The sequence below is a fragment of the Periplaneta americana genome, chromosome 6 (assembly GCF_040183065.1).
Source record: "Periplaneta americana isolate PAMFEO1 chromosome 6, P.americana_PAMFEO1_priV1, whole genome shotgun sequence".
NCBI classification, from domain to species: domain Eukaryota; kingdom Metazoa; phylum Arthropoda; class Insecta; order Blattodea; family Blattidae; genus Periplaneta; species Periplaneta americana.
Genome location: NC_091122.1, coordinates 168,189,569 through 168,212,520, shown reverse-complemented (window position 1 = coordinate 168,212,520; position 22,952 = coordinate 168,189,569). Strand labels below are relative to the sequence as shown.

The window sequence follows — 22,952 nt, the reverse complement described above, 5'->3', positions numbered from 1 at the left end:
TTCTTCCTCTCTTTTACCTACTTATTCTTCCTCTCTTTCACCTTCTTATTCTTCCTCTCTTACTTATTTTTCCTCCCTTTTACCTCCTTATTCTTCTTCTCTTTTACCTCCTTATTCTGCCTCTCTTTTACCTTCTTATTCTTCCTCTCTTACTTATTTTTCCTCCCTTTTACCTCCTTATTCTTCCTCTCTTTTACCTCCTTATTCTTCCACTCTTTTATCTCCTAATTCTTCCTCTGTTTTATTTCCTTATTCTTCCTCTCTTTTACCTCCTTATTCGTCCTCTCTTTTATCTCCTTATTCTTCCTCTTACCTCCTTATTATTCCTCTCTTTTATCTTCTTATTCTTCATCTCTTTTATCTCCTTATTCTTCCTCTGTTTTACCTCCTTATCCTTCCTCTCTTTTATCTCCTTATTCTTCCTCTCTTTTACCTCCTTATTCTTCCCCTGTTTTATTTCCTTATTCTTCCTCTCTTTTACCTTCTTATTCTTTCTCTCTTTTATCTCCTTATTCTTCCTCTCTTTTACCCCTTATTCTTCGTCTCTTTTATCTCCTTATTCTTCCTCTCTTTTATCTCCTTATTCTTCCTCTGTTTTATTTCCTTATTCTTCCCCTCTTTTACCTCCTTATTCTTCTTCTATTTTACCTCCTTATTCTTCCTTTCTTTTATATCCTTATTCTTCCTTTCTTTTATCTCCTTATTCTTCCTCTGTTTTATCTCCTTGTTCTTCCTCTGTTTTACCTCCTTATTCTTCCTCTCTTTTATCTCCTTATTCTTCTTCTGTTTTATCTCCTTATTCTTCCTCTCTTTTATCTCTTTCTTCCTCTATTTTACCTCCTTATTCTTCCTCCCTTTTACCTCCTTATTCTTCCTCTCTTTAACCTCCTTATTCTTCCTCCCTTTTACCTCCTTATTCTTCCTCTCTTTTACCTCCTTATTCTTCCTCCCTGTTACCTCCTTATTCTTCCTCTCTTTTACCTCATTATTTCTCTTTTACCTTCTTATTCTTCCTCCCTTTTACCTCCTTATTTATTTCTCTCTCTTACCTCCTTATTCTTCCTCCCTTTTACCTCCTTATTCTTCCTCCCTTTTACCTCCTTATTCTTCCTCTCTTATACCTCCTTATTATTCGTCTTTTATCTCCTTATTCTTCCTCCCTTTTATTTCAGGTTTACAATTAGTAGGCCCTAATATTTTCCATTTGTCAACAGACGTCGGTGTCTCACGGTATTTCCTACTAGGAGTAGAAATATTGATCGAGATATCGAAAAAATGGAGTAATAGAGCTTCGAGGTATCGAAAAATTGAGTTACAGAAGTGAACTTAAGGAACACTAGGACTGAATTTTTGGCCAAAATGGCAAAAATAAAATACATTTTTTTTTTCTTTTTTACATAAATAATCAACATTTGTTTAAAATTCTGTACTATATTTAGCCCCCGCCTACTACTTTTAAAGGTCTGGCAACCATTTTTAAAATGCCCACTAAAAATTGCATTCCCTCAAAATTACGTTTTTTGGTGAATAGTAAAGTTCCTAGCGGCTTCCATTTGCTCCGATTCACATGAAACTTTGTAAGAATACTCAGGATATTGCAATACACAAAGCTGTGCATGGAATCAGCCCTTCACTGAAAATTTTTCACGATATGAATTTTTAACTTCTAAAAATTAAGAGAAAATTATCAAGCAAAAATTATGATTTGCAAGAAAATTTTTATATCATGAACCAGTTCTCAAATTTAAAAATCAATGCACAGTTTTCTCTTTCCATAGAGATTTATAAAAGAAAAAACAATTCTGAAGTCGTCAGGGATGTTTTGAATTTACGCATAATTTAATATCATTACAATACGTGACAATTAATATCTAAGAAACTAATGAATGAAAGTTGATGAAATTTGGTACTGTTTTTTAAACGTATAGACACAACAAACCATCTGAATTTCAAAGAAATTAATAAAAAAGTTTCAAAGTTTCAAAACTCAGTCCCAGTGTCCCTTAAGGAAGCTCGACTATGTAGGCTACCAGTCCGCCACTGCAGCGAGGAAGCTGACGTCACAGGACATGGCCCCCTGACTCGGTCGCCATCAGTCTCAGTATAGACGGGATTTGACCGACAGAGACGGAGCACGGGAAGACAGACGGGCGTATTATAATGTTCCCAACATTGTCGGTACTTTATCGAATATTAAGCCGACCCCTGACCAGCGACCTCAGCGGTAATGGAGATCATAGCAGGCTGAGGGTAATTATTTCTAAGACGGAGCTTAACACAGATTATGAACCTTGCCAGGAGTTGTTGATGAACCGGGGGAATGAATTGCCTCCCGAGGGCCAGAGTTGAATTGCTCTTTAATGAACAGGTTTCTACAAACTTTTGCATTGCCCGAAACTAATGTGATAATCCGAACGGGCATGTCGGCTAAGTGGATAATATTACAGCGCGAGGTGACACACGGTAGATGTAGGACCTTCACGTGGGCGGGGAATTTATCACTGAAGACTCTCGACAGTCAGGGTGTTGAGGAACACCGTTGTTAAAATTCTGCTCTCCAGCTTCCAGGCGTTTACTGTTCATACGCTTTCGCAAGGCTGTGGGAACAAACCCAGGCAGCTGAATATAATAATAATAATAATAATAATAATAATAATAATAATAATAATGATTTATTTTAGCTGGCAGAGTTAAGGCCGTAAGGCCTTCTCTTCCACTGAACCAGCAAAAAGTATACATACATATGTATGAACTTGCAAAGAATTCAACAATTTGATGTAGATAAGAGCTACGTGTATACAAGAGTTATTTACGAATTAAACAACAAAATACTATGAACTATTAAACACTGAAATATAAACTATGTAGCAGAATTAAGCTAAAATACATAGAATGTTAATATATTTCAAATAATGTTAGATAATAGAAAGAGATTATTATGAGACAATTTTGAAAATACAGCACTATCAGGATGATGTCTAAAGGAAGGAGTAGCAATGTAGACAGTGATAGTTTAAGTCAGTATGATTGGAGTGAAATGCTAAGAAGGTTATCTTTTAAGCTGTTTTGAAAGTGTTTATTGTCTTGCAGCCCCTAATACTTTGTGACAGGGAATTCCATTGTCGCGAGGTGGATACTGTAAAAGATGATGAATAACGAGATGTTCTATGAAGAGGTCTACTTACCGCGCCACAGATAAGTGATCTGGTATTTACGTCGTGGTTAGAGTATAGATAAGAGAAACGAGACGAATATGACATTGACAGTAACTAAACATGTTTTATTCAAGAAACAGTTTGTGGATTCCAGTTCTAGCAAGTCCAAGAGCTTTTTAACGTAAAACGCTTATGATCGAGTGTGAAATGAACGAAACGTGACGAAATTACATCTGACGTCAGTTGCACGAAGGTAGCGTTTTATATCATTCCTGCCTTTGTATGCATGTTATCTCCTAGCCATTAGCTCTATCCGTTGTTGGTTTCTTTGGTATGTTTTATTAACTGGATGCCTAATATTTCTTTCTCCTGGTTACTGTTTCTGTATAAAAATTATGAATTTTTTTTATACTGGACATTTTGTTGTGGACATTTTTATACTGGACATTTTGTTGTGGACATTTTTATACTGGACATTTTGTTGTGGACATTTTTATACTGGACATATTGTTGTGAACATTTTTATACTGGACATTTTGTTGTGGATATTTTTATACTGGACATATTGTTGTGGATATTTTTATACTGGACATTTTGTTGTGGATATTTTTATACTGGACATATTGTTGTGGATATTTTTATACTGGACATTTTGTTGTGGATATTTTTATACAGGACATATTGTTGTGGATATTTTTATACTGCACATTTTGTTGTGGACATTTTTATACTGGACATTTTGTTGTGGATATTTTTATACTGGACATTTTGTTGTAGATATTTTTATACTGGACATATTGTTGTGGACATTTTTATACTGGACATTTTGTTGTGGATATTTTTATACTGGATATATTGTTGTGGATATTTTTATACTGGACATTTTGTTGTGGATATTTTTATACTGGACATATTGTTGTGGACATTTTGTTGTGGATATTTTTATACTGGACATTTTTATACTGGACATTTTGTTGTGGATATTTTTATACTGGACATTTTGTTGTGGATATTTTTATACTGGACATATTGTTGTGGATATTTTTATACTGGACATTTTGTTGTGAATATTTTTATACTGGACATTTTGTTGTGGATATTTTTATACTGGACATTTTGTTGCAGATATTTTTATACTGGACATATTGTTGTGGACATTTTTATACTGGACATTTTGTTGTGGATATTTTTATACTGGACATTTTGTTGTGGACATTTTTATACTGGACATTTTGTTGTGAAGATGTTTATACTGGACATTTTGTTGTGGACATTTTTATACTGGACATTTTGTTGTGGACATTTTGTTGTGGACATTTTGTTGTGGACATTTTTATACTGGACATTTTGTTTGTGGATATTTTTATACTGGACATTTTGTCGTGGACATTTTTATACTGGACATTTTGTTGTGGACATTTTGTTGTGGACATTTTTATACTGGACATTTTGTTTGTGGATATTTTTATACTGGACATTTTGTCGTGGACATTTTGTTGTGGACATTTTTATACTGGACATTTTGTTGTGGACATTTTTATACTGGACATTTTGTTGTGGACATTTTTATACTGGACATTTTGTGTGGACATTTTTATACTGGACATTTTGTTGTGGACATTTTTATACTGGACATTTTGTTGTGGACATTTTTATACTGGACATTTTGTTGTGGACATTTTTATACTGGACATTTTGTTGTGGACATTTTTATACTGGACATTTTATTGTGGATATTTTTACACTGGACATTTTGTTGTGGACATTTTTATACTGGACATTTTGTTGTGGATATTTTTACACTGGACATTTTGTTGTGGATATTTTTATACTGGCCATTTTGTTGTGGACATTTTTATACTGGACATTTTGTTGTGGACATTTTTATACTGGACATTTTATTGTGGACATTTTTATACTGGACATTATGTTGTGGATATTTTTATACTGGACATTTTGTTGTGGACATTTTTATACTGGACATTTTGTTGTGGATATTTTTATACTGGACATTTTGTTGTGGACATTTTTATACTGGACATTTTGTTGTGGACATTTTTATACTGGACATTTTGTTGTGGACATTTTTATACTGGACATTTTGTTTGTGGATATTTTTATACTGGACATTTTGTTCTAGGCATTTTTGTTTGTGGCCATTTTTCCTCTGGTCATTTTGAATTGGACAATTTAACCTGAAAGCACGCGAATAGATTGGAACGTTGTAGTCAGAGAGGTAGAGGTTTACCTAAGGACACAGACCTGAGTTCGTTAACCTTTTGCATCTGCATTACGAGAAATAATAATAGTGTTAGCGACGATGTTGCCGGACTGCTGAAACTTCCAACTGAATTTTTTGATTTACGGTGGATAATTATAAAACGTAATGTAGGTTTTCTATTAATTTAAGTGTACTCTATCTGCAGGATTATTTTACTTCCCTCTGTATAGGGGACACAATGGGCCAAAGCATTCGTAAGAATAAAGACCCGTACTGCGTCCAGCCAAGCCAAAATATTAAAGGTAGCACGCTGCTGTACTGCCACGTGATTTGATATCAAAAATCTTTGCTCGACAAGTTGTTTACGTTTTTTTGTACTTACGAAACTTCAGATTTAACACGATTGCATTTTTGCAACGTAACCGCACTATAGTAAAAAGTTTAATCGCCGGTTGTACCCGCAGTGAAGGCCTAATAAAACAACAGCGATGATCAAAAGATACCGTGAGAACCACAAAACGAAGGCGAGGAAGTCAGATCTGATTTTAAATCGATCTGTTAGCGTGATGGTGTTGTACTGGTGAGTGCATCACGGAGTTTATAGACCATTAGGCTCATTAATTCTCTCATTAGCATGCAAATAAAACTACGCGGCTCTTAAGACAGCGAGCGCGGCCGGCGGGTCGACCCGGCTGCCTTCCCGTTATGAGTGATGGCCACGGTCCAGCTCTTCGATTACTCATTCGTCCGTCTGTCTGTCTGTCTGTGGGAACGAGGTGCGGGTGGATGGATGGGTGGTTGGGTCACCCAACAAATAAAACTATCCTACTTCGTTTCTAAGGAGTTCTTTTAGTTACAGATGTATTTTAAGCTATTCTCTACCCTCTCATCGTCTCCTCCCCATTGCTACCTTCGCTACCACCAGCCGTAGTATTAGACACACACACACATTTACAGCCATATTGTCAATAGATTTCTCGAAATATTACGATCTACGAGATTAGGTTTTGAATCGATCACTCGAAATAGTATCTTTCAGATTGATACGGTAACACACATTATTTTGACTTCTTCTTTCTTTGAAGAAACGTACCACAGCAGAACATGGTGGCTTGAAATTAGAAAGATAATCTGAAAGAATATGTTAGCATTATACAGAATGTCTATAATACAAATATGTATTGGGAAAGAATTTCGTATATACTTGAGTTTCCAATGTCCACAATTCCTTGGGTTACAGGAAAAATAACTTGTCACTACGGGAACCACAATTTGCTTCCCTGTTGGGGCAAGTTTTCTGCGACTACGCTTTGTCTTGTTAATTTGGACGCATCTCTTATAAACGACTGGATGTTTATTAGAATTTTTTTTACACATTTTTAAAAATAATATAAAGTTGTGCAAAAGATTTCGGGTTAACCGTCCAACTGTCCATAGGCTATTTTTTACACAGTTTCGGGAATTAAATATCGACAGATGAAAAAGGGGAGTACTGGGAGAACAAAGGAAATATAAGGAGAAAAGTGGAAAGTCAAGGAACGCGAGGAGATTAAAAGAGAACAGGGGAATACAAGGAGAAAAGTGGAAAGTCAAGGAACGCGAGGAGATTAAAATGAGAACATGGCAATACAAGGAGAAAAGTGGAAAGTCAAGGAATGCGAGGAGATTAAAATGAGAACAGGGGAATACAAGGAGAAAAGTGGAAAGTTAAGGAACGCGAGGAGATTAAAATGAGAACAGGGCAATACAAGGAGAAAAGTGGAAAGTCAAGGAACGCGAGGAGATTAAAATGAGAACAGGGGAATACAAGGAGAAAAGTGGAAAGTCAAGGAACGCGAGGAGATTAAAATGAGAACAGGGGAATACAAGGAGAAAAGTGGAAAGTCAAGGAACGCGAGGAGATTAAAATGAGAACAGGGGAATACAAGGAGAAAAGTGGAAAGTCAAGGAACGCGAGGAGATTAAAATGAGAACAAGGGAATACAAGGACAAAAGTGGAAAGTCAAGGAACGCGAGGAGATTAAAATGAGAACAAGGGAATACAAGGAGAAAAGTGGAAAGTCAAGGAACGCGAGGAGATTAAAATGAGAACAGGGGAATACAAGGAGAAAAGTGGAAAGTCAAGGAACGCGAGGAGATTAAAATGAGAACAGGGGAATACAAGGAGAAAAGTGGAAAGTCAAGGAACGCGAGGAGATTAAAATGAGAACAGGGGAATACAAGGAGAAAAGTGGAAAGTCAAGGAACGCGAGGAGATTAAAATGAGAACAAGGGAATACAAGGAGAAAAGTGGAAAGTCAAGGAACGCGAGGAGATTAAAATGAGAACAGGGGAATACAAGGAGAAAAGTGGAAAGTCAAGGAACGCGAGGAGATTAAAATGAGAACAAGGGAATACAAGGAGAAAGGTGGAAAGTCAAGGAACGCGAGGAGATTAAAATGAGAACAAGGGAATACAAGGAGAAAAGTGGAAAGTCAAGGAACGCGAGGAGATTAAAATGAGAACAAGGGAATACAAGTAGAAAAGTGGAAAGTCAAGGAACGCGAGGAGATTAAAATGAGAACAAGGGAATACAAGGAGTGAAAAAGAGATGACAAGGAGAATACGGGGAATAAAAAGAATAACAAGGGGAAGAAAAGGAAAACAAGGGGGATACAAGGAAAGCAAGGGAATACAAAACACAAAGAGGCTGCAAAGAAAAACGAGGGAAATTGAAGGATAAAAGGTAATGCAATGAGGGCAATGGGAAAGCAAGGAGAACAAGTGAAATACAATGAAAAGAAAATAAATACAAAGCGAATAAGGGAAATACAATTAAAGCAGAAACGCAAGGTGAATACAATGAGAGCAAGCGGGAAGCCAAGAGGAAAAGGGAAAAGACAAGAAACGCAAGGAGATTTAAGATAAGAACAAGGGAATACAAGGAGAAAAGGGGGATGACAAGGGGAATACGAGGAATAGGAAGATAACGAGAGGAATAGAAGGATTGCAAGGGGAATACAAGAAAAGCAAGGGGATTGCAAGGAAAACAAAGGGAATGCAAGGAAAACAAAGGGAATACTAGGAAAACTAGGGAAATTGAAGGAAAAATGGAATACAATGAGAACAGCGAGAAGACAAGAAGAACAATGGAAATGAAACGAAAAGAAATGAAAGACAAAGAGAATAAGGGGAATACAAGGAAAACGAGTGCAATACAATGAGAGCAAGGGGAAGAAAAGGAGAACAAGGGGAATACAAGATGATGAAGGCAAATAGAAGGAGAATAAGAATGAGAGGGTTGCATTTTTGTGTGACACTCGATTCCCAAGTTACCCACGCCATATCTGGTGAGGTCAAAGGCTTTTAGTTAGTTCTGAGCATGACCTTGTAACGTATTCATACAGAGCTATAACATTATGTGAATTACTAGTCTATAACTTGAAAATGTGAGGTTAAAATAGTGTCGTTTTATTTTCCGATTTTTGTCCTTGGCGCGACAGACTACAAAGGGCGAAGGCCATGTATTGGTCTCACGTGTATATGTCTCGGGAGAGCTGAACGATCATCCACTACAACTGTAATAACGTTTGGTCAGCACAATAATCCCTCCAGCCGTTATATCTGAGTTCCGTAACCGGATTTCGCTATCATAGCTCTCCAAATTCACTGTCTGAAATTTCATGAAAAAATTCCTTCCCCATAAGGACCCCTGGCTCATTTCATAACGCGAATCTAGGCATAATACCGTAAACCACGACGTTACTAAGAGAATTGTGTATAGGCAGGGGCAGGTATTTATGGAGATTAATTTTATCATTTGTGTTTTTTAATATTGGTGTCGGCGGAGATTTTTGGAAATTGATTTGTACACTTGGCGGAGATTAATGGAAAATTTTGAAAATACAATTATTTTGGAATTGGAGTAGTAACTGTGTATGAATATTACTTTCCAAATAATTAACATTAAAGGTTCGTTGGATTCTGGTGAAGGTGCGTATGGCCAATAGACAATATTTGTTGGATTGGGACTGTATTTAACACACATTCATTAAAAACGAAAAAAACTTGCAGCCCCCAAATTAACATTTTCATTATTAGTGAAATATTGAATTCTCCGTCTTTTGAGTTCACTAATGTAATCAGAACACCTGGAATACCATGTAATGTAGCCTACTTGGATATAAAACAAATTCAAGTGAAAAAAAAATCCGAAAAAAAGAACTCAGAATATGAAATTCGCTATAAAACGACGCAATAGTAATAAATCGCGAATGTGTTCATATTTCGCTAAGAACTCTATTTCGCGATTGTTTTACCTGCATATTGTTAATCACAATCAACTTAATTCGTAAAGATTAGTAAAAATCTATTGTATATCTATTATGTCGTGATTTTCGCGATCTTCGTAACTACCGGCCCTGTGTATAGGCTATTCGTTCTCTCTTGAAACCAACTGCATGGATAACTACAGTATTGGTTCTAAAACTCTAGTAAAAAACGGCCAAGCATCATCATCATCATTATTATTATTATTATTATTATTATTATTATTATCGGTGTCGGTTAGAGTTCCCGAGTAGCTCAGTGGTAGAGCGTTGGTACGTTAAACCAAAGGTCCCGGGTTCGATACCCGGCTCCGGAACAATTTTTCCCTCGAAATTATTCAAATCAACTTTACAGGGAGTTATACCTGAAATCTTGATTTGCATAATAAACGTCACTGTTCGTTAACAGAAAAAACCACAATTTAAGTCACACGGAGTTAGTGTGCACTCGAAGCTGGTTGCTTGACGGTTGTCAGCCCACTTTGAGGTCTGTGGATATAGAGGGAAAAATTGGATCGTTGTCGGTTAGAGTTCCCGAGTAGCTCAGTGGTAGAGCGTTGGTACGTTAAACCAAAGGTCCCGGGTTCTATACCCGGCCCCGGAACAATTTTTCCCTCGAAATTATTCAAATCAACTTTACAGGGAGTTATACCTGAAATCTTGATTTGCATAATAAACGTCACTGTTCGTTAACAGAAAAAACCACAATTTAAGTCACACGGAGTTAGTGTGCACTCGAAGCTGGTTGCTTGACGGTTGTCAGCCCACTTTGAGGTTTGTGGATATAGAGGGAAAAATTGGATCGGTGTCGGTTAGAGTTCCCGAGTAGCTCAGTGGTAGAGCGTTGGTACGTTAAACCAAAGGTCCCGGGTTCGATACCCGGCTCCGGAACAATTTTTCCCTCGAAATTATTCAAATCAACTTTACAGGGAGTTATACCTGAAATCTTGATTTGCATAATAAACGTCACTGTTCGTTAACAGAAAAAACCACAATTTAAGTCACACGGAGTTAGTGTGCACTGGAAGTTGGTTGCTTGACGGTTGTCAGCCCACTTTGAGGTCTGTGGATATAGAGGGAAAAATTGGATCGGTGTCGGTTAGAGTTCCCGAGTAGCTCAGTGGTAGAGCGTTGGTACGTTAAACCAAAGGTCCCGGGTTCGATACCCGGCTCCGGAACAATTTTTCCCTCGAAATTATTCAAATCAACTTTACAGGGAGTTATACCTGAAATCTTGATTTGCATAATAAACGTCACTGTTCGTTAACAGAAAAAACCACAATTTAAGTCACACGGAGTTAGTGTGCACTGGAAGTTGGTTGCTTGACGGTTGTCAGCCCACTTTGAGGTCTGTGGATATAGAGGGAAAAATTGGATCGGTGTCGGTTAGAGTTCCCGAGTAGCTCAGTGGTAGAGCGTTGGTACGTTAAACCAAAGGTCCCGGGTTCGATACCCGGCTCCGGAACAATTTTTCCCTCGAAATTATTCAAATCAACTTTACAGGGAGTTATACCTGAAATCTTGATTTGCATTATTATTATTATTATTATTATTATTATTATTATTATTATTATTATTATTATTCACGTCTCTATGTATGCTTATATTATCTGTTGTTGCGGTCCACTTAAAATTACATCAACGATTTCAGAGCTCTCACCACTCGATTGGCGTCACATTCTGAAACATATGTCGAGGATCTCTAAATAATTAGCCCTCCCTTGTAAGTGTGGCATTATTTTCGTCCCTGAGTTACACTTATAAATCTCGCAGGAAGGGTAGATCGCCCCCACTGTTCGTTGTAAAGGTGAGTGATTAGGGTGTGATCCTGTAGGTTAACAGATGCGCGGGGGGTCGAACTCTTCCCACCGGGAGGTCCTGCCTCGTAGCGGCGATGATAGATTTTCCGTGTTCCTTCCGCTGCGCAAGCGCAAGTACAAATATGTTTCATGACGTAAACGCCCGGCCAGTGAGTTATGTCCGGTGACATTGGAGTTTGTACCAGTTTTCTCAGTGTTTCTGATAGTCTGCAAATAATCCAACACTAATCGACAAGGAGTCGTTTTTCATCTAAGGTGCCGAGTACAGACATCTGTTGTTGGGATGACAGGACATACTAAATTTCACTTTTAAATTATAGAACCCGCACTAGCGTTGCTCATGTGGTATCGTGTCAGACTCCTAATCCAAAGCTACGTTCGGGTGTAGGTTCGAATCCCGCTTGGATGATTATACAGGGTGAATATTAACTATAGGGTCCACAGCTGTGGAGTAACGGTCAGCGCGTCTGGCTGCGAAACCAGGTGGCCCGGGTTCGAATCCTCGACGAGGCAAGTTACCTGGTTGAGGTTTTTTCCGGGGTTTTCCCTCAACCCAATACGAGCAAATGCTGGGTAACTTTCGGTGCTGGACTCCGTACTCATTTCACCGGCATTATCACCTTCATTTCATTCAGACGCTAAATAACCTAGATGTTGATACAGCGCCGTAAAATAACCCAATAAAATAAAATTAACTATAGGGACAAACTTTAGGAAGTGATTCCGAGGGATAAACTTCAGGAAGTGATTCCGGACAGGAAGAGGAACAAAAAAATTCTTGTGAACTTATCCGGAAATGCTTGTGTTTTCCATGATAGGAGGCAACACTGTTCTTCATGACGTTACTCCTTCGTAAGAGGAGATTAAACATCATTGTTTACTGGGATTAATTGGTGACCACCTACTTGGACCAATCGTTCTTCCACAACACCTCAATGGCCAGATATCTGCGATTCCTGCAGGATACGCTGTCTCTCTTGCTGGAAGATGTGCTGTTTGCAGTATAATAGAGCATATGACTGATGGAGCTTCTCCCTACTTCCGTATTGACGTTCGCCAGCATCTCAACATCTTTCCCGGCAGATGAATCGGACGAGGAGGTCCTGTTGTATGGCCCTCCCGGTCACCGGACTTAAGCCCATTTGATTTTTACCTGGGGGGGCATCTGAAAAGTGTGATGTTGAGTTCCTGATGTACAGACACTTGAACAATGTGCCGATGCACCCTGTGACGCTATTCGGATACAGGCCGGAGCATTCGAATGGGTGCGTCGATCCATCATGTAACGTGTGGACGCTTGCATTAAGGTTCATGGGAAGCACTTCGAACATCTATTCTAAAGTTATCAGAAATTAAATGGCTATTGTCGTGCAGTGGAATGTAATGGAGTTATGCTATATTCAGGACTGACTGTGCTTTTTTTTTTATTTTAGTAGGTTATTTTACGACGCTGTATCAACATCTCAGGTTATTTAGCGTCTGAATGAAGTGAAGGTGATAATGCCTGTGAAATGAGTACGGAGTCCAACACCGAAAGTTACCCAGCATTTGCTCATATTGGGTTTGGCGAAAACGTCAACTAGATAACTTGCCCCGACAGGGATTCGAACCCGAAGGCACCTGGTTTCGCGGCCAGACGCACTAACCGTTACTCCACACGTATGGACCGACTGTGCTCTTACGGACATATGTTCACATGAACGTTTTTGTTCCTTTTCCCGTCAGATATCACTTCCTAAAGTTTGTCCCCATAGATCATATTCACCCTGTATATTTAGAATTTTCTGAGGTATTCCTCAACTGTAAGATCAATGTAGTGTAGTCCGATGACGAATTCTCGGACTCATCTCGCCATATACCTTCTCAATTTCACCGACGCTAGGTAAACTATACTCTCACTAACGTAAGACACGCTCTTAACATAAATATACAGGGTGAACCGTAAATAATGTCATTAATTTCAGGGGTTATTCTTTGAGATATTTAAAAAATGTTTGATACAATTTACTCGCATTTTATTCCTTTTCGAAATAATTGTCTTATATGAAACAAAAAGTTTTTATGTGAAACATTTCATAGCGTGTTTTGGGAAAGGCATTGATTTAATTCCCAATATGGCCTGTCACTTTAAGAGAGCGATGTATTATGATAATGAATTATTGAAAGAATTTTAGTTTTATCCTTTAAATGTGCAGAAATTTGATCCGAACAAATGTAATATTGTAACATTTCAAAGTTACACTTGTTCGGATCAAATTGCTGCTACAGATGTGTGTCAGCGCCCGTTTTTTTATTTTTAATTAGCGAAAAATGTGACTCAGAGATGCACCAAAGAGTATATGCAGGTTTTATTATAGCCTAAATGTTACTGATCTATGACAGTAAATTTGTCGCGAATTTTCACGAAAATTGTCTGTTTCTGCGAAAAACTATTTCTGCTTTTCTTTTTGAATAATTTGAAAGAAATAAGTAAATTACTTTTAAGAAGTCAGCTGAAAAAAAAATTAGGGAGACAAATTGTTTTTTATTTCTCTATTATCTTCATTTGGGAGACCGGAGGGAAAAGGACCTTTTGGGGAGGCCGAGACGAAGATGGGAGGCTAATATTAAGATGGATTTGAGGTTGGTGGGATATGATTGTAGAGACTGGATTAATTTTGCTCAGGATAGAGACCGATGGCGGGCTTATGTGAAAGCGGCAATGAACCTGCGGGTTCCTGAAAAGCCATAGGTGACTAAGTATTCTCTTCATTGACCTACAAACAGGATCATTGATGAGTTAAAGTAATAATATTGTTCTTATTTTTAACTGAAATCGAAAAGAAGTGTAGGTATTACTATTAAAAATTAAATTAAATAAATCATCTACCAATCTTAGGACAAATAACGAGAATACCCACGACATACGGCCGATTCTGCGCTGCACAAATACAAGTGGCACCCAATTTTTTTCGAAACAAAAGATAATCAAAAGAAGATTGTGGAGAGTGTCAATTGAATAAAAAAGGCAAATGCTCTGATAACATTGAATAAAACTCAGCTACCGTCAGGATTTGAACTCGGAGCCGCGGTTGCCGTAAGACATCGATCTGTCAACTGAATTACCAAGGCGATGTCTCAGGAATACGAAACGTGTGTTGCGCGTATCGTCTGCTAGAGCAGAAGTGAAGAGAGTAATTATCTGACTTAGACACTCATATTTCATCCCTTCATTGGTGATATTATCCCGAACACGGCTTGACCTGGTCAGCGTTAATAATACTTACCAAGCCGGTAACATTAAGAATGTAATGAATATCGACCCTTGACCCAGTAGCAGGTCATTCATTGGGCATGGCCGGTTGAATTGAATGCACCGGAGGTTGATGTACACTCCCGGTGCGTCTTGATCCGGCAAACAAAAGTAATTCGTCAACATCTATTCGTCTTGATTCATGTGATGTTCCATTACCGTTCGCGACTCTTGAGAAGTTTTGGAATTTATGACGTCATATATCATGCAGTTCACAGGTGTGAAACATTACTCATGTTCTCTGTGAGGTTTATGTTTCGTTTTTACCGCTGCCCTAACTCTTTTGAAATTGTATAATACCGTCTCTCTTTTGATTTAATTTGACATATTCTGAAAAGAATTTAGAAACAGAGATCCTTCCTGTTGTTGTACCTTGTGACCAGGAACATTTATAATCCTAATTTATTGATTTTATTAACATGAATTACTTTATTATTCGGGAATGATACATGCTGTTACAAAAGAAGCGGTTTAATTTGACGAGTCCTATTGATTTAAATAACTGGAATGCACGATATCATATGAGGTTAAGGTAGATAAAAAATACATTATAATATTCTCTCCCGCGACTAGGATTGGTGTTTAGATTTGTGAACAAAGACATTGTTAGAAAATAATATATATATATATATATATATATATATATATATATATATATATATGTGTGTGTGTGTGTGTGCGTATACAGTATGTATGTGTGTGTATATATATATATATATACATACATACATACATACATACATATAGGATATTTCCGAAGTGGTGTTATAATCTTTTTTTTTAATTGGGTTATTTTACGACGCTGCATCAACATGTAGGTTATTTAGCGTCTGAATGAAATGAAGGTGATAATGCCGGTGAAATGAGTGCGGGGTCCAGCACCGAAAGTTACCAAGCATTTGCTCGTATTGGGTTGAGGGAAAACCCCGGAAAAAATCTCAACCAGGTAACTTGCCCCAACCGGGACTCGAACCCAGGCCACCTGGTTTCGCGGCCAGACGCGTTACAACCTTTCAGGGATGATGGCGAAGGGCACATGTATCAATTTGAGATAAGGAACCCTGGTCCGGAAATGACCGAGTCGAAAGTTACAAGCAAAAATAGTTGTGTGGAAATGAAATAATTTTATTCCTCTGTACTCCTTATTTATGTGTATTTATCTGTACATCTTACACATACATCTGACGTTGTTTACTTAAAGTATTCCATTCAGTGCGCTGTCTGAGGAATGGGGACAGGAAACTACACTAAAGCAATGCAGATAGCGTAATGTGTAACGGACATGGTCGGTCCTGATATGCACGTCTGTAGACAGCAGTGTATGTGTACAAGTTGCAGTGTCCAGTCGATCAGTCCTAGTGAAATGGAGGAGTACACGAGAGCGGAATAAGCAGATCTGATTTTCGAATACGGATGAGCCAATGGGAACAGTAGACAAGCTCACAGATTGTATCGGGGCAAGTACCCACGTAGGAGACATCCGGCCCATACCATCTTTCTACGACTGTTCCAAAGGTTAAGGGAAGGATGGCACGTGGTACCAAATTACAATTCCATTTCCACACAACTATTTTTGCTTATAACTTTCGACTCAGTCATTTCCGAACCAGGGTTTCTTATCTCAAATTGATACATGTGCCCTTCGCCATTATCCCTGAAAATTTGTTCGAGATGACGCCGAGATCTAGTAGGCTCTGAGGACGGTGTGAAGAAGCACCGAAACAGCTGTAAGCCGCACATGCTTACACAATTAACACGAGTAAGATCGCCATTTAATCAATTATTTATATTCAAGTGTTAAAAGTAGTGTACGAAAGATTCAACATGGATTATTCGTGCTCAGGATAGAGACCGTTGGTGGGCTTGTGTGTGTGCGGCAATGAACCTCCAAATTCTCTGAAAGCCTTAAGTAAGCGAGGAACACATTGCGGTTCTCTCTGATCATGTAGTTAACACAGCACCGGGTCACCGCTTAGGCAATACAGAACAGCATATTGCAATGAAGAAACTCCCAGCAGTATTGCATTCCTTACAAAGAGTTTTCTTCCAGAAAAGAACAGTTTGCGCCACAATTGAGGACTTAACCCCCTTTACCTCGGAGTAGTGTTGTCTCTCTCCGAGTAACATTGTCCTTCCCGTCTCTTTAATAACAGCTTATTATACGTTTATTTCTTTATTTATCACAGATGATAGGTTTAACTTGAAACCCGGGCCACTTGCTTCACAATTATTTGAACTGTGGAACTGGTTTTCAATGCAACGCAAAAGGAGAAGATTCTGTTCCAATCCATTTTAATTAACGCTGGCTGGCTCTCCAAGCAATAGGTGCCACTCGGGATATATTTCCGCTCGTATTATGCTGTGTTAATGAGGCAGCAACGACCATCCCGGACCTCGAAACGCTGGAATTTGTATTACATTACGTCTGATCTAATCGCCAGTCAATGACACAATTACAGTATCGGGATACAATTACAGTGCACAGCCGGTCGCCTTCCCTTCTATCCTCGCCTAATTTGTATTCGTGAGATGCGAGGAGTCTAACGTGACGGGGTACAGAAGATTTCACTTTTGTATTCTGCCGATACCGGGATCGAATCTCAGTTGACGCACCTACGACCTGGTACGTAAATCTATAACGGTGATTCACTTTTGATGGAAGATCAGGGAATGAACTGAGTTGTCTATCTTTATGTCGCATAACATTGAGGTTAGATTATATGAACTTGATTTAGTGCTGATGGAAGATAACAGAAACACATACGACAGCAGCAGCAGCGCGAAGTAGCAGAGAAAATCGTGTTTATAGCGGGTGATGTGCAAAATTGTTTTGTATTGGTTTGCCTCCTTTGTAACCGCGTATTCAAAATATTGTTATGGAAGGACACATAAATAAGAAGAAGAAGAAGAAGAAAAGAAAAGAATGCCTGCAGAAATTAAAATATATATATATATATATATATATATATATATATATATATATATATATATATATATTCATACAGGATGTAAAAACTGTTTTGTATTGGTTTGTCTCCTTGGTAACCGCGTATTCAAAATATTGTTATGGAAGGACACGTAAAGAAGAAGAAGAAAAGAAAAGAATGCCTGCAGAAATTAATATATATATATATATAATATACATTCATACAGGATGTAAAAACTGTTTTATATTGGTTTGTCTCCTTGGTAACCGCGTATTCAAAATATTGTTATGGAAGGACACATAAAGAAGAAGAAGAAGAAGAAAAGAAAAGAATGCCTGCAGAAATTAATATATATATGTATATATATATATATATATATATATATATATATATACATACACATTCATACTGGATGTAAAAACTGTTTTATATTCGTTTGTCTCCTTGGTAACACGCGTAATCAGAATATTGTTATGGAAGGACACAAGAAGAAGAAGAAGAAGAAGAAGAAGAAGAAGAAGGAAAGAAAATAATGCTTGCTGATATTAAAAAAATTATATATGGATACAGGGTGTAACAAAAATATCTTAAAACTTTGGGGAAACATTTCTCACATGCAGAGTATGGACTTAAGCTATATGAACATAGATGAGGAAACGCTTTATTAAAAATGAGGAAAAGACAAACATACATAATATGCACTTTCCGTGCATAAATGTTAAAATATGTTTTTTTTTTATAAATAAAGGCAAAATATGCACTTTTATGCACAATAAAAGTAATATCATTGTATTCAGAAATTTGTGATTCATGTAGATAATCTTTCAGCGTATTCCCACAACGATAGGGAACAAATATGCAAATGCATGAACTTCCTTTCCCTAGTAATTAGTTACCACTGCCATCGGGTATTTATCCATTTGTAGTGTGAATAAATACATACATGCGTGTATGTCTTATAACTAACAAGGATTGTATTACTTAAAGACGTTCTGTATTGGATAAAAATATGATATTGTTGATGAACTTTTTTGAGCTGTTTGTGCCCTCTAATCTTTTAAGAGTCAGAACGAATGATGTCTCTTTGAACTCAGTAGTTTCTTATCTAGCATGAAGTTAACTGCAAGACAGCACAATAAAATGTATAGGGAAAGGGGCTGCAAACTCCAGTAATTTGAAATACAATATGTCTGGCGGGCTATGTGTTCGTGTGAGGTCCTGGATGTTTGGCCGGCATCTTACAGTAAATGATATGAGTGGCTGCAATTTCTGTGCTCGCTATGGTCCACAGGAATCTTAATAATATAAGGCGAAGCAGTTCACGGGAAGAATAGTTCACATTTTTCCCGCACTTTCTGGATAATTTTGTGGAGCTATTGGATGTGTGGTCTCTAGTGCCACCAACTTGTGTTAAAGAGTTGCAGTGAGAGGGGGAACGCAAGGAGTGTGGGGGCAGTAGTAACTAAATCAGGTAATTCCTATGCGTCCCGACGCCTCTAAAAGGCGCGTCATTACCCACTACTTAGAGTGGGAGTGGCGTCGGCGGACAATGTGTGGAGGAAAGCTCGAGAGACGCGTAAAGCGAAATGGTAAATAAGGAACGAGAAATACAGTAATGCGATAAAAATGAAGCGGTGAAAGGGAAATTTTAAGAATATGAGATGCAGGATAGAAGTTATCGCATGTATAAAATGCAGTGTTTTGTGCAGGGGAGGAGAGATTCTGAGATGAGCAAACAGCTTGCAGAGAAACAAATTTAACCTGTAGAGTTTTCTTCTCAATTTAAATACAGTATAGCTTCTCATTCTACAAAAACTATTAGGCCTATGTTTGTAGAAATGGTAATGGAATCGTTTAATCTCATGTTACAAGGACAGTAATTAGGCCTATTACCGAAAAATGAAGAAATTGCCACTTATCAACATCTTTCGTTTATGTTACAATTGAAAATATTATTTATTATCTATCTGTCTGTCCGTCCGTCCATTCATCCATATCTATCTATCTATCTATCTATCTATCTATCTATCTATCTATCTATCTATCTATCTATCTATCTATCTATCTATCTATCTATCTATCTATCTATCTGTCTATCTATCCATCTATCCATTTATGTATCTATCCATCTGTCTATCTATCTATCTATCTATCTATCTATCTATCTATCTATCTATCTATCTATCTATCTATCTATCTATGTATCTATCTATCTATGTATCCATCCATCCATTTATCTATCTATCCATCCATTTATCCATATATCTATCTATCTATCTATCTATCTATCTATCTATCTATCTATCTATCTATCTATCTATCTATCTATCCATCCATCCATCCACCTCCCTAGCTATCTATCTATATATCTATCTATCTATCTATCTATCTATCTATCTATCTATCTATCTATCTATCTATCTATCTATCTATATCCATCCATTTATGTATCTATCTATCCATCCATCCATCCATCTATCTATCTATCTATCTATCTATCTATCTATCTATCTATCTATCTATCTATCTATCTATCTATCTATCTATCTATCTATCTATCTATCTACCTACCTACCTACCTACCTACCTACCTACCTACCTACCTACCTACCTACCTACCTATCTATCTATCTATCTATCTATCTATCTATCTATCTATCTATCTATCTATCTATCTATCCATCAATCCATCCATCCACCCACCGATTTATCTATCTATCTATCTATCTATCTATCTATCTATCTATCTATCTATCTATCTATCTATCTATCTATCTATCTATCTATCTATCTATCTATCTATCTATCTATCTATCCATCCATCCATTTATGTATCTATCTATCTATCTATCTATCTATCTATCTATCTATCTATCTATTTATGTATCTATCCATCCATCCATTTATCTATCTATCTATCTATCTATCTATCTATCTATCTATCTATCTATCTATCTATCTATCTATCTATCTATGTATCCATCCATCCATCCATCCATCCATTTATCCGTATATCTATCTATCTATCTATCTATCTATCTATCTATCTATCTATCTATCTATCTATCTATCTATCTATCTATCTATCTATCTATCTATCTATCTATCTATCTATCTATCTCTCTCTGCCTGCCTGCCTGCCTGTCCGTCCGTCCATTCATCTATCTATCCACCTACCTACCTACCGACCGACCTACCCACCCACCCATTCATCAACGCTAACCTAAGAAAGTAAATGTTACAGCAAAATCAAAAAGTCATGCCATCATTCATGATGGGAACATAAACATAACCGCAGTGATACTTGGTAACCATAGAAACATCATAACGACGTTATTTCGTCATATTCTGTTGTATATTTCAGCACTCTACGATTGTGTATTGTTTCAAAATCACTTAAGCAGAAACATGAAAATTTAGGGTTTGCAAACTTTCATGTTACCGTCTAACGATAATGTTGATGTCAGTATTTTTGTGTATAATTGATTCCGTTTGGTAACCTAAGTTTGTGAGTGATTTAAAGAATCATTAGACCTACAGAACGTTCGAGAAACTCGTTTATAATACTTACAGATTTATTATCTTCAATAAATACTTAAATATTGTTCGAGAAATCGGCCATAACTCGCTCATTAATGTCTTGGATTACTGTTTCTTTCTTTTGCCATGGCAACAATATTGAAACAATTGAAAGAGAAGTTTCTATGAAAATAAATAATCTTTCCTGAGTTCCGAATAAGCTCCCCTACAACGATGTGGATTGTAAGTCTGTAAGAAACAATGAGGTAAACATGATGAAGAAAGAAAAGTATTTTCATTCTCTGGTCGTCTACAGACACTATAGTACATTATGCAACGAGCCTATAATGAAGGTAATTAAGAAGCGAGTGTGGATATTTATGAAACTCTCTTGCTCTCGTTTCATAATTTTCATACGAGCTTCTTAATTACCATTATAGGCGAGTTTCATACGACTTTTTATGCTCGACCATATTTCTAACTTAATATTATTAATTTTCTTTGTATCTGACCTTTACCAATGTCCCGTATGTTGTGAGATGTGCGCAGACGCGAAAGTATATTGATTTTTTCCGAGGAACAGATGTCCACATTGACCTTGCTAGGCCATAAGAACCTACAGAGATAACATTGAAATTAAATTAGACATTGAAAAACGAGATGACAAATTGAATTTATTTGAATATTATTTACAATTAACGCTAATTATTATAGTAACAGAACATAACCTTCTGCGACAGTATTGGATTTCCAGCCTCCGTGACTTTTCGCTAATTCTCTTTCGATTGCATATCCGAGAATAATTGATACTTGCGGTTTTATAACGGTAGAAAGCTGACCTGTCATTGGCTGAACAGTTGTAACCTAAGTCGTCATTGGCTGAAAGACCTGACCTTTAATGAGTAGGTGTATTTTAATGACATGCCTTAAAGGTCTGCTACCAGGTGTATAATTACTACATTTCGGCACGGTCGAGCATAAAAATATTTATGAAATTTATTTCCAGCATGTAATTGTGTTTTTTTTATTACTGTTGAATTTGAATTCTGTTAGTTGAAATTTCGTGGTAGCTATAAATGTTATTTGTCACTTAAAGCACAACTCAAACTGTGTAATTTCAGTCACGTTAGTACAGTATTTGAAACAGTGTGTACGACAACAGCATTGCAGTTTTAAAGACGTAATGAGTGCATAGCTATTGCAATTATCCCATACATGTCTCATAACCATCTTGTTAAACCCCAAAGTAGCAGAAATATGCAGATGTCGGGCAGGCCCCTCTTCTTGAGTCATTAGTTCCGTGGCTATGACCATGACTAACATTGTGTAGTTTAGACCTCTTCCACGGCCTCCTGTGTTATTGTCAGTTCCCTGGCCTTTATTGTGTGGCAGGGAAGCGAGAACCAGATTGAAGGGGCCGAGAAATAGGATGAGCCCTAAGTACGCTCCCAAACAAGTTCCCAAGTTGGAATATAAAGAAAAGAAAGAGGGAGAGGGGTACGTCATACACGATTGAGTTGAATTGCCTTGTCACCTCGCGAGAGCCTTGTTTATGAGGGAATAAATGTCAAATTCTATCCAACCTGTTCGTAAATTATCCGAGCGCGAGATTCGACCTGTCCTTTTTGGGGAACTGCGAGGAGAAGAATAAAATCGAAGGAACATGAATGTCATTTAGTTACCTACATAAAGTGACAGGTTCATGAGTACA

General features: G+C 37.4%; 1 protein-coding gene across 5 annotated transcripts in view; it reads left to right on the top strand.

Moving 5' to 3' along the window:
• klar (klarsicht) overlaps positions 1–22,952 on the top strand; it is a 1,308,544-nt gene that overhangs the window by 1,274,649 nt on the left and 10,943 nt on the right. The window lies entirely within an intron of this gene.